We start from the raw sequence: 13,888 nt of genomic DNA on the forward strand, positions 1-13,888 counted from the left end.
TGGTGGCTTTAATTAGTTTTAGTCAAGTACAAAAGTATTCAAAGTGAAACATTGTCCTTGAATGTGGTTTTAGTTGTAGAACATAGATAATGAGATGAAAGAGTTTCCTTTTCACTGAATTATAAGTCAACCTTCTATATGTAATTTTCTCTTTGACTCAGGGAATAGATAATTTTCAAATGCATATTTTAGTTATCTTTTTGGGTGTATTTTATTGAATAGTGATGATCATCACAACTGTGTAATCCTTCTGAAAATTCATTGAGATCACTTTGTGATCAATTGCATAATTTACTTTTATAAGTATTTTGCGAAGACAAAAAAACATTCTTTGGAGAACTGCTCTAACAGACAACATTCTATATATTCATAAATTAACTTTCCTGATTACTTATTCGAATCTTCTATATCTGAACTGAAAGAAACATAGTAAAATTTTTTGCTATGATTCAGCCTGATCGAAGGTGGTGCAAGGGATAGAGTGTTCACCTGGAACACTGAGGTCCCGAGTTCAAAACCCTGAGGTCAGTGGCTTGATTGTGGGCTCATCCAGCTTGAGTGCAGGCTCGCCAGCTTGAGTCTGAAGTTGCCAGTTTGAGCACGGGATTATCAACATGATCCCAACGTCACTGGCTTGAACCCAAAGGTTGCTGGCTTGAAGCCTAAGATCCCTGGCTTGAGCAAGTGGTCACTAGCTTGGCTTGAGCCCCCTACCCCCCACCAAGGCATGTATGAGAAGCAATCAATGAACAACCAAAGTGCTGCAACTAAGAGTTGATCCTTCTCATTTCTCTCCCTTCTTCTCTCTCTAAAAAAATACAAAAACAAAAACAAAAAACAGAAGAAAACAAAAGAAAATCTTCTGCTATGATTCAGCTGCTGTTTAAATGTTCTAAAAGTATTTCCATAAAGTTTTATTTTATATATTTTACTCCTGAGTTTTTAGGTATAAAAAGATTAATGGCTATTATATGTTTTTATGAATCATATCTTTTGTTGTTGGTGCTATTAACATTATCTGAGCTTAAATTTTTGCCCTGGAATTCCACTTTATGTGATTTTCATGTTGACTAATTCTATTTCTTTCTTTTTTTTTTTTTTTTTGTATTTTTCTGAAGCTGGAAACGGGGAGAGACAGTCAGACAGACTCCTGCATGCGCCCGACCGGGATCCACCCGGCACGCCCACCAGGGGCGATGCTCTGCCCACCAGGGGGGCGATGCTCTGCCCCTCCGGGGTGTCGCTCTGCCGCGACCAGAGCCACTCTAGCGCCTGGGGCAGAGGCCAAGGAGCCATCCCCAGCGCCCGGGCCATCCTTGCTCCAATGGAGCCTTGGCTGTGGGAGGGGAAGAGAGAGACAGAGAGGAAGGAGGGGGTGGGGGTGGAGAAGCAAATGGGCCTTTCTCCTATGTGCCCTGGCCGGGAATCAAACCCGGGTCCCCCGCATGCCAGGCTGACGCTCTACCGCTGAGCCAACCGGCCAGGGCCAATTCTATTTCTTTTGCATTATAGTCTACTTATTATATTTTTGCCCATCCCTCATTGTCAACCTTTTTTTTGTCATTATGTGTGTGTGTTTTAAAACTTTTTATTTTGAAATAATGATAAATTCACTGAAAGCTGCGAAGATAACACAGTGACGTTCTTTACACCCTTCATGCAGTTTTGTTTTTTGGGGGTTTTTTTTGTTTTTGTTTTTTGTATTTTTCTGAAGCTGGAAATGGGGAGAGACAGTCAGACAGACTCCCACATGCGCCCGACTGGGATCCACCCGGCACGCGACGCTCTGCCCACCAGGGGGCGTCGCTCTGCCGAGACCAGAGCCACTCTAGTGCCTGGGGCAGAGGCCAAGGAGCCATTCCCAGCGCCCGGGCTATCTTTGCTCCAATGGAGCCTTGGCTGCGGGAGGGGAAGAGAGAGACAGAGAGGAAGGAGGGGGGGTGGAGAAGCAAATGGGCGCTTCTCCTATGTGCCCTGGCCGGGAATCGAACCCGGGTCCCCCTGCACGCCAGGCCGACGCTTTACCGCTGAGCCAACCGGCCAGGGCCCCTTCATGCAGTTTTGCATATGGTTAAATCATAGCTGATCAACATCAGGAAACTGATATTGGTACAACGTGTGTGTGTGTGTGTGTGTGTGTGTGTGTGTGTGTGTGTGTGTGTGTGTGGTGCCATGTCATTTTATCAGAGGTACAGATTCAGGTACAGAACTGGTTCATCATCACAAACATAACCTTCTCAGTGAACTTTTATAATTATCTCCACTCCCCTCTGGATCTCCATACCTAATTGCTGGCAACTACTAATCCGTTCTCTATTTTTATAATTTTGTTGTTTCAATAATGTTGTATATATAAAATCAAATGACAATTTTGGATTGTGGGTTTTTTTGTTTGTTTGCAATTGAACATTTGAGATCCATTTGAACATTTTAGTTGTGCATGTATTAATAGTTCTTTTTTCTTCTGAGTAGTATTTCATGATATGGGCATTTGTTCCATAGTTTATTGAAGGGCATCTGAATTGTTTTCAGTTTTTGGCCATTACAAATAAAGCTGCTATTAACAGTCACATAGGTTTTTGTGTGGACATAGTTTTCATTTCATTGGGATAATGCCTGAGAGTGCAATTGCTAGGTGCTATGGTCAGAGCATGTTTATATATATATATATATATATATATATATATATATATATATATATATATATATATATATATATATATTTTTTTTTTTTTTTTTTTTTTTTTTTTTTAAAAACTTGCTGACCTATTTTCCAGAGTGGCTATACCATTTTACATTTCGACTAGCAATGGGTGAGACACTAGTTCTCCACATCCTTGCTACCACTTGGTATTGGCTTTATTTTTTATTTTAGCTGTCCTTGTAGAAGTGCAGCATATTTCACCATGGTATTAGTTTACTGGGTAGAGATGTTGAATATCCTTTTTTGTATTTTGTTTGCTCACCATACATATTTTTACTGAAATGTCTCTCCTCATTTTCTAATTGGAATGTTTGTTTCTATTACTGTTTTATGAGTTTTTTAGATTTTAGAAACGAGGCCTTTGGCAGATGTGTGGTTTGCATGTATTTTTTAGGTCTGCGGCTTGTCTTTTCACCCTCTTAACAGGTCCTTTCACACGGGGAAAGTGTCTAATTATGATGAAGTCCAATTTATTGATTTTTATGAAATGGATCATGCTTTTGATGTCCTGTCTAAGAACACTTCACACAGCTCTAGGACCTGTTTTTCAATGCTGCCATCTGACAGTTTTATACTTTTACATTTAAATCTATGATGTATTTTGGGTTAATTTTGCATAGATCTGAGGTTTAAGTTCACGTTAACATTTTTTGCCTGTGGGTGCCCAATTGCTCCAGCAGTATTTGTTGCAAAGACTAGCCTTCTGCCATTGAAATGCTTTCTAATTCGTAGAAATTGTGTTGGCTGTACTTTATAAGCCTTTTTTTTTTTTAAATCCTGATTCATTCATCTATGTATCTATCATTCTGAAAACGCAACATTTTCTTGAGTAATAAAGCTGCATCATATACAAAGTATTTTTTCCCACTTGATTCTTCTTTTTTACAACTGCTCTAATCTGGTTTCTTCGCATTTTATATAAACGTTTGATGTTTTGGTCTACATCTACAAAAATTTTTGTTGGAATTTTGACAGAAATTTTATTAACCTTGTTTATCAATTTGGGGAGAATTAACATATTTACTATGTTGAGTCTTTTCATCGGTAAACATAATGTGTATATTTAGATCAACTTTTTTTCTTCACTAGTGTTTTGTAGTTTTCATGATTTGTTAGATTTCCATGAAATTGTTTTACTTTGGGGAGATTGACTTTGTGTGTTGACCTTTTACTCTATGACCTTGCTAAACTAACTCTTATTTTGAATTATGTTTTGTTTTGTTTGACACACGGATTATTTAGAACTGTATTGTTTAATTTCCAAGGGTTTAGAGATTTTCCTATTACCTTCCATTTATTGAGTTCTAGTTTGACTCATTGGAGTCAGAAAATAATCTCTACATAATTTAAATGTTTTTAACTAGTTTGTTAAGTTTGTTATATGGGTCAGGCTATGGTCATCTTAGTATATATTCTGCAAATTCTTAAGAAGAATGTGTAGTCTGCTGTTTTTAAGTGATGGTCTATATAGTTAACTAGGTTTGGTTAATTGAGTAAGCTGTTGAGTTGTATATTCTTTTGATTTTTTCAAATGTCCTATTAATTCTTGAGAGAAGGGTGTGGAAGCTTGCAACTCTAATTATAGAAACACCTATTTCTCCCTTGAGTTTTATCAAGCTTTGCTTCATGTATTTTGCAGCTCTGTTGCTTTATATGTATATTTTAGGATCGTTAGGTCTTCTTGGAAGACTGACCGTGTTATCATTGTATAACGTACTTCCTGTCCCTGGTAATTTTCTTTCTCTCAAGTCCAGTTTGTTTGATATTAGTGTAATTACTCCTGATTTCTTTTGATGAATACATGCAAGGTACATTTTTTATATCACTTATTTTCAACCTACCTAAGTCATTGTATCTGAAGTGAGTTGTTTGGTAGATGATATATATAGTTAGGTAATAATCTCAGTTTAATCTACCCTGCAAATCTGTTTTTATTTCATGCATTTAGATCATTTACATTTATAATAATTATTCCTGTTAGGGCTTCAATCTGCCATTTTATTTTTTGTTTTCTGATCAACTGTTTTTGTTTTTTTTTCACGCACTTCCAGTGGTGGTGTGACATTTTTTAGAATTTTATTTTGACTTATCTATAGTGTTTTCCAGCGTGTTTTCTATTCTGCAGCTTTTCTGGTGACTGCTTTGGTTTTATGTATTTGCTCCTTCCTTCTGACTTCAATGGTTTCTGATGAGAGATCTACCATCATTTGAATTTTCCCTGAATGGGGAAAATTTGTTCTTTTTACTTGTGTACTCATTGACTCTTTCTCCTGTGTGCCCTGACAGGGCTGAACCTGTGACCTCTGGTGCAGTAGGTCGATGCTTTATCCACTGAGCCACCTGGCCAAAGCAAAACCTATTCTCCCTCTCTGGCTGCTTTTAAGACTTGATCTCTCGGCCCTGGCGGGTTGGCTCAGCAGTAGAGCGTCGGCCTGGCGTGCGGGGGACCCGGGTTCCATTCCCGGCCAGGGCACATAGGAGAGGCGCCCATTTGCTTCTCTGCCCCCCCCCCTTCCTCTCTGTCTCTCTCTTCCCCTCCCGCTGCCAAGGCTCCATTGGAGCAAAGATGGCCCGGGCGCTGGGGATGGCTCCTTGGCCTCTGCCCCAGGCGCTAGAGTGGCTCTGGTCGCGGCAGAGCAACACCCCGGAGGGGCAGAACATCACCCCCTGGTGGGCAGAGTGTCGCCCCTGGTGGGCGTGCCAGGTGGATCCCGGTCGGGCGCTTGCGGGAGTCGGTCTGTCTCTCCCCGTTTCCAGTTTCAGAAAAAAAAAAAAAAAAAAAAAAAAAAAAAATATATATATATATATATATATATATATATATATATATATATATATATAAAGAGTAGTTACTATAAGTGAAAAAAAAAAGACTTGATCTCTCATTTTCAGAAAATTGTCTATGATGTACCTTGATATGAATATATTTGGTTTTCTTTTGTTTGGGGTTTGCTCAACTTCTTGATATGTAGTTAATATATTTTTTTCATACTTAGGAAATTTTCTGCCATTATTCTTTCAATACTTTTTCAATCCCACTCCTTCTCCTCTCCTGCTGGGACCCTATTAATCTGAGTACTAGATCTTTAGTTTTAGTTTCACATGTCCCTGAGTCTGGCTTCACATTTTTCACTATGTATTTTATTTCTACAATTAAGATTTGGCAGTTGTGCATTGTTTTTGGTGGTGTTGGTTAGAATAAAACAGTGTCATCAAAACTTTTCTATCTTGTGAGGCTGCCCCAATTCTTCTTCTTTGTCTAAAGAAAACAGGCTTTTCTTAGGGGGCTATTTCTTTCTGAACCTATTGGCATTTCCGGTTCTATCTCTAGTAGCTGGTTTAGAACATGGGTGGCCAGCAGAACACCCAAGGACCTCACATTAAATTCTGAGACCCTAACCAGTCTGCCTTTTTCTCTCTACTTTTCAGTCTTATGTTTGTTTTCTAATGCCTACATTTTAGCTGTAACAGCAGGTGGAATAGGAATAACTATATATATATTAGATATTAGATATACATTTATAAATATCTTAAAATATTTTATTTATTGATTTTAGAGAGAGGCGAGAAAGAGAAAGGCAGTGGGGAAGGAGAGAGAAGCACCAACTCATAGTTGTTGCTTCTCGTATGTGCCTTGACCAGGCAAGCCGAGGGTTTTGAACCAGCAATCTCAGCATTCTAGGTCAATGCTTTATCCACTGCACCATCACAGGTCAGGTAGAACAAGTGTATTTACTCGATCATTGTAGAAATGGTAATCCTCCATCATTTTGGTTTTAATATATTTCTTCTAGACAGTCTACGGATCAGTTTTCATTTATCCCTGAATGTCTTTACATTTGGCTTAGGAAATTCAGCCCATTCACATTGATTCAAATAACTTTATATTTTGTTTACTATTTTCTTTTACTCTGAAGTGACTTTTTATTCTGTTGATTAAATCAGGTGAACTTTTATTTTTTCCTGTGTCTTAGTCTTTCATCCAGCAGAACTTAGATGTTCTATTGTGCGTCTCTACTGCACGCAGACTGATTTTTTTTATCTTATGTGGTTCACAGCTAATAAGTACAGAGTTGGTTTTATTGTTTATTTATTTATTGATTTTAGAGGAGAGAGAGAGAGAGAGAGAGAGAAGAGGTAGAAGCAGGGTAGAAGCAGGAAGTACCAACTCCCATATGTGCCTTGACTGGGCAAGCCCAGGGTTTTGAACTGGCAACCTCAGCGTTCCAGGTCAAATGCTTGATCCCCTGCGCCACCACAGGTCAGGCTTTTTTCAAATCCTTGTAATTATTTTAAAACCTTGGGGCAGTTTTCATCTAGGAACTCATAAATTGTGTCTTCTCAGTCAGTTTTTTGCAGCAAGTCCACATGTTTATGCTTCTTGTAAAGAACAGAGAGCTGAGTTGTGAAGGCAGGAAACAGAGTAGGTGGAACCACATAGAATCTAGGGATATCTTCATGTAGCCATCTTCTTTGGGCATGATTATATGCTTATAGGTTAATGCGATGACAACACTGAAGCCTTCCACCATCCTCTTCTGAGTCTGTTGTGTATTAAATGAGCCCAGTAGTCACAGAAGCCTGGAAAGGCCCCTTTGGAGAGGGGACATGATTTCAAAGAATATCTTCTGTCCTCAAGCTGATTCTTCTAAAAAGGTAACATGGGGGCATGACTTAGAATCTCAAATGTCAGTCTTTGGGGGGAAGGCTTTTCTAACCCATCATAATGGTTTGGTAAATGAAGAAGGAATGCTTGGGCCTGGAGTCACCTGGGCTCATAGAATATGTCACAGGACATCAGGTTTATTGTTCCCACCGGGTACTTGACTGTCATTCCTGCTGTTTTTCAGACTGCTTGTATTTAGCCCATATTTGGTGAAGAAAAGTAGAATTGTGGCAATTTTTATTTTTTCTCCAGCAGCACTACCTCTTGAAAGACTGTGCCTTAAAAGTTCAAGCTTCACTCATGTTCGGTCAGGATGGAGGGGGCTGCCTGTTAGCTGTGTGTTTACCCTGTCCAACACCAAACTCCTGCTCAGCCTGTCTGTGCCTCAATGGCCCCCCTGAGAACATGTGAGCGATTCCAGATTAACTAAGAAATTACAGGGAAATGTATCCCCAGATGAACAAGGAATTATCCTGCTCATCCGATGCGGTGATCATTTTCTTGTCAAGATGTGTCTTAAATGCAATGAACCTGCTTAATCTTCATGGAATTTATCTTCCATATAGAAATATCTCACACATGTAAAATTCAGTTCCTCAAATTTAAAAAAATCTTAATGGTTTCCAACTTTATTTCATAGTGAGATAACCTCAGACCCAAAGCCTGGCGAGGACAGCCCAGGACTCCCTGGCTGTGCTCAAAGCACTGTTCTCCACCCAGGAGACCACTGGCCTCTCAGTGCTACCAGCTCATCAAGCTGTGATGGGACACTCATCGGGTGGCATGAGAATAAGGCAGTTCCGCACCAAGAAAATCATTATTTCCCCTCTCCTGACCCTTCCCTTCTGAGCTGTCTCACACTGTGCTTTATCTGAGACCAGAACTTTATCCTTAGAACCACGTTGCAGGTTCTCACTCATTGATTCTGAACACCTTTGTTAAGAATGTCTTACTTATTCTCCTCCTCCCCTTTTTCCCAGATAGTTGTTGAAAAGGGTCTGGCCCCTCCCACTTTGTGGAAGCTCTGGTTCCGTCCATCTCCTTTCCTATAGCGCTTGGAAACACGGGGTGGGATTCATGCATTTCTGGGCTATTGTGACTATCTGCCCTTTCCTGTCTGTCTAGACTCTAGAGCCTCCTGATGCCTGTGATGCCAACTTGCCACAATCCAAGTTACTGTTGAACAGCTGGAGTTGGTGTTGCTCACGCCTGTGTGCATGCTGCCTCATCCTGTTTTGTCGGGACTCAGCCCAGAATCACTATAGCCCATTTCCACTGTCTTTTCCCTCAGATGAGTCCCAGCTCAGGAGGCATCGTGGCAATCCATGCCGACAGTCTCCAACAGTCTTTCCCTATAGTCCTCAGATGTGCCAGTGGATGCAGTACAGGCTCGAGTTAAGATCCTGCTACATGACGGTAGCATTCTACTCTACAAGTGAAAACTACAGAAAACTAACAAAGCTTTATGTTAATGGAATCTAAGTGGAAAAGTAAATCCTTACAAAGCTACTATATTATAGGCATGCAGACCTTTAATCTCAGTAACTCAGTGTTTATCTGAGCTGCAGTGCCATAAGATGCTCCTAGAACATGTATTCTTGGGCAAGTAATTATATCTGCTACTTGGAAACTTAGGAGACACAGGAGTGTATTCCGAACTCAAACTTGCAGTAGAAAAGTCTGCTTATTCTGACTTGATCTACTTGTGCCTAAATTAAGGAATTTATTTATCACTGAATACCTTAAGAACATATTTTGGAAACAGTTTTTTTGACTTCACGAAAACCCTGGAGAAAACAGTTAGGTTTTGAGATGTGAAGTCCCTCTTCCAGCAGCCAGCATGTACACAACAGTGTGGAAAATAGCCCACACTTTCCAACTCCAAACCTCATAATTTTGCCAAAATTGTACTATTAGTTTATTCTGAGGACTGTCTGCTCCTTTAATATACATACATATTCCCGTCAGTAACAATTCACTTGAGCAGTGACTCTCAGGGTCTGGAGGAACACCTTGGTCTGAGGATTGGCGTCAATATACTTACAGCTGTAGTTGCTTCCTAGCCACTTCATTGTTACTTGTTATGCTATATTCTATGTGTATATGTTTTAATTATCCTTTTAATCAACAACTATTATGTTTTTGCTTTGCGAGCGATGCATGATTATTGAAAAGAAGGAAAAGCTGAAAAAGGAATAAATAAAAAATTTACTTCAGCATAGAAATAACTCAATTACTAACATGCAGTGTTAAGTGTGTACACACACGCACATACACACATAGGCATGCATGCATGCTCTTGGGATAATGCACTGCCTACATGTTCTCACTGTGACATCCCAGTTTGGCTCACCATCATATGTTGTGAAGATGTTCACATTATTCAGTCTTTGGGAGCATACTTTTAATGGCTGCACGATGTTCCCTTGTCTAAAGACAATGTGGTAATAATGACTCAGGTTCTCCACGTTCCCTCTCCTTGAGTTTTCAGGAGCCGATCAACTGCTGCTGGTTGACACAGTCACAGCAATGAAGAAGAGGCGCAGTGATACTTTCCCTCTAACTTCTTGGGTTTAATTTTTCTCCCCTTTTTCTGGGTGTGTGTGCTGTCCCTTGATAGTCGCACCATGCTTTCCCTGCAGATTTGAGTCATTTCTCTGGAAATGAGACAGAGGGTGTGAATACCACACAAAAGCCTATAAACCCCACAGAGAAACCTTGTATAAGATGTGAAAGCTTTCATATTATAAATAGAAAAACTTTCCATTCCTTCTACATACCTGACCTTCAGGTAGTGGAACACTCTGAGAAAAATAAAGTTAGAACTAGTACTTGAAAATAGTAGACAAACATAATTTTACTAGACAATAGGCCCATTAGGTAAGGTAGAGTGATTAATCAATACTGACCTTTTAGAAGCTTACACCAATATTTTTGTTGCTGCTCAAGTTATTGTATAAGTATAGTTAGAATGGCTTACCACTTGATTTATATCGTAAAAAAATGTACTAACCTCTTCCTGGAATATTTATCCACATTAAAGCAAAAATAACTATTAATCAATGTATTCTGCATAACATATAATTATAACTTAGTATAAAAATAAAGCTGTACTAGCAATTGGCAGAGATGCCTGGCAGATGAGCTAAAGAATTCGGCTCTCTCACTCATTTTGTGCTGACGCCATTCATTCTTGGGGGATCCCTGGATTCCCCCCCAGGGCAGGACTCCAGCACTTGAACACTTGGGAAATCTGTGTTTTCAGATCCCCTTTTCAGTTTGATTGGGACCAACAGGCTCAGCTATGGACAATGAGATGTGGGCAGAAGTGAGGGAGGTGCCATTTTCTCACCTGCCCATTTGGGGAGCTGATAGGGAGGTTTCACATTCAACCAAACAGGAGAGAAGGTCGCTCCAGAGCTGACTCACTCAACGTGTCCTGAGTATAAACCCCCAAAATGTTAACAAATATTCTCCCTGTAGCAACACATTGAAACACGAAGAACATGGAAAGCACTGTGGTCCCACGAACTCATCAGCAGATAACATTCTCATTCTCCCTCCTCTTAGGGTACTTTCTACATCTGAGGAGGGGGAGGAGGATCACCCCACATCCAGTCTCCCTCTATCACCATCTATTTCCCTCTCCCATCCTCTTCTCCACCCCCTTCCCTCCTGCAGTCTCCCCACTACTGTATCTAAAAGCTGTTTTTGTGAGACAGAGAGAGACTGATAAAGAGAGACAGCCAGGAAGGGAGAGAGATGAGAAGCATCACTTATTCGTTGTGGCACCTTAGTTGTTCATTGATTGCTTTCTCTTATGTGCCTTGACTGGGGAGCTCCAGCCAAGCCAGTGACCCCTTGCTCAAGCCGGCAACCTACAGCTGAAGCTTGTGATCCTTGCTCAAACCAGATAAGCCTGCACTCAAGCTACCGACCTCAGGGTTTCGAACCTGGGTCCTCTGCGTCCCAGTCTGATACTGTATCCACTGCACCACCGCCCGGTCATAAAGAGCTGTTTTTAACACTTTCAACTTCTTTTTTTATCCTTAGATATTTTACTCAAGGCCATTTCGAAACCTACTGTTTTCCACTGTCCTTTTGCCAAAAATGGGGACCCAGGCTGGGAGGAAAGCACAGGAGCCTGGCCCCATGTGGGCTGCTGCAGCTGGAACCCCTGTGAGGGCTGCAGCCTCACACCTGGCTGCTAGGGTTCCCAAGCCTGCAGCTCAGTGAGAGGAAACTGTCTCTGCCCTTGAGGGTCTCTGTGATCAAGACTGAAGCAGATTTAGACCCATTAACAGGATAAATTGTTCACAAGTTTCTGCATGCACAGGACACGTGAGCAGTGAACACAGAGCTGGTGTGCTTGTTAGACAAGCGAGGACCTAGAAACCAGTGACGGGGCACTAAGTGGTGGAGAAGTGCCCAGGACATGCATGTGGTGTCCAGGATATCGTGGGGTGACAGGGACACACGTGGGGTGATGGGATTACAAGTGATACGTGACTCGTCAGATCACCTAGGGTGTGTAGTGTAAGTGCTTACTCTTTTTCAAAAGCATCCTTAGCTTTGGGTGTCCACACTCCAGTGTTTCTGAGGACACAAGTGCTCTTTGGGATAAGTTCAATGACCGCCCCTGGGTAAGGGGTGGAGGCGGATGCAGTGAAGGGGTGGCCCTGTGTCCTCAGCAGGGGTCACTGTACTCATCCCTGCTCACCTTGTTTAGATTTTCCCAAGACAAAATCTACAGAAATGCTTGCCGTCAGCCAACAGGTCACCTTTTCCTCTGGACTGGACCCGGATTTTGGGGACAGACTGCTCGGGGAGGGGGGGTATGGCCCATGGGGGGAGGTTCTGGTGCAGTCACCATGAGTGAGGGGTTCTGGGTCCGGGAGGAGCTCAGGTGGCGAGGGTGGGGTGGGCCCTCTGGGGGAGGGGGGAGGAAACTGAGAACCTGCTGCAGAAACAGTGCCAACCTCCCAACACCACATACACCCGAACACAGCCCCCCACCCCGTGAAGGGGGAAGCTGTCTGCTGCCTCACAGCCGAAGGGGTGGGAGGCAGTCGGAGCTCAGACACTGTGAGGAAACAGCTGGGAACAAATGAATGAGCCACAAATACCCCAGAAGAATCGCAGACCTGACGACCCAATTGTGGGACCCTGGAAACATGCAGAGTCAAAATCAGCCCCCAGGGAAACCGTCACTGGTGGGTAGGTCACCCTCTTACACCTGCATGGGACGCCGTGATTGCTGTCTCAGATGAAGGTCCCAGGGACAAAGGTGACGCGTGTATCCGAGGCTCCACGCAGCCAGCAGGCCAGGGACAAGGCCAGGAGGACCGAGGGCTGAGGGCAGCTCCTTGCTCAGCATGGAAATTCCTACCCGCAACACCCATACACGGTGGCCTAAGGCACACAGGCTGATTCTGTCCCAGTCCTGAGGTCACAGCCAAAGTGGGTGTCACTGGGCTGCACCCAGGAGCCAGAAGTTTCCTTCTGCAAAGCTAGGATGGTGGGAGCCCTTGTCACAGCCCCATCAGACTCCCCTCCTCCCTGTCCACATGGAGGCCCACGGCCCCATCACTGCACCAGATGGGAGTCGTGCAGGCCTGTGCCCCACTCTGTGCTCCACTGGACCATGGCCAGGGTACCCCTCAGCACCCTCAGGGTCACTCAGAGTTTTTGGATATTTGCACGACTGTGTCCAACCAGTCCCCACTAGAGGCAGGAAGGTCCAAGCCGGACCAGACATCACAGAGGGGAGATGTTAACAGTGCCCAACAGCCCTGGGGAGCTGGCTGAGTGACCGGGGGTGGTGAGGACAGTAGCCGATGGGCCTGAGATGGATAAAGCTGGATAGGAGGCTAATGGGAGTGGGTAGGCAGCAGTATGTCCCTGAGACCACAGCTGCCCTGGGGCACGTGAGGCCTGCAGGTCAGAGTAGGGGTGCCTGGAACCAAGGGGCAAGGACTGTACCCCACACGCCGGCCCCCCAGGCTGCCCTGAACACCCCTCCCACCTCATCCATGGCTGGGTCCTGTCCTCTTGTTGCAGAAGGACAAGGGGGCTCAAGGTACCTTGCTGACTAGACAGCCCACTGTGCCAGAGAGGAGAAACCGAGAGGAAAGAGGATAAGAAACCCCTGCTGGGTCCTGGTCACCTTGCCTCTGGTCAGTAACAGGGCTGAGTGAGTCCCCAGAACGAGACCTGCCCAGGAAACTCAGTTCCCCCACTCGGGCGGCACACCCTGCTAGGGTCTGGGACAAGGGCTACTCAGGACTAGGAAGGCCGGACACTTCAGGAAAGGACATGGACACTTGCTGACATGCTGCTCAGAGGTCACAGGCCCGGGTCATGAGCACGAAGCCACCAGAGGGCTGAAATGAAGACGTGTTTGCTCAGGCCTGGGGCCCAAGGGACCACAAGCAGGGACGGCAGTCAGAGTGGGGTCGGGCCTTCGGGTCACTTCCTGTCCTCTGACTACTGACGCAGTGGCCATGCACATGCAGGAC

Source organism: Saccopteryx bilineata, chromosome 1, assembly GCF_036850765.1.
Source record: "Saccopteryx bilineata isolate mSacBil1 chromosome 1, mSacBil1_pri_phased_curated, whole genome shotgun sequence".
Taxonomy (NCBI): domain Eukaryota; kingdom Metazoa; phylum Chordata; class Mammalia; order Chiroptera; family Emballonuridae; genus Saccopteryx; species Saccopteryx bilineata.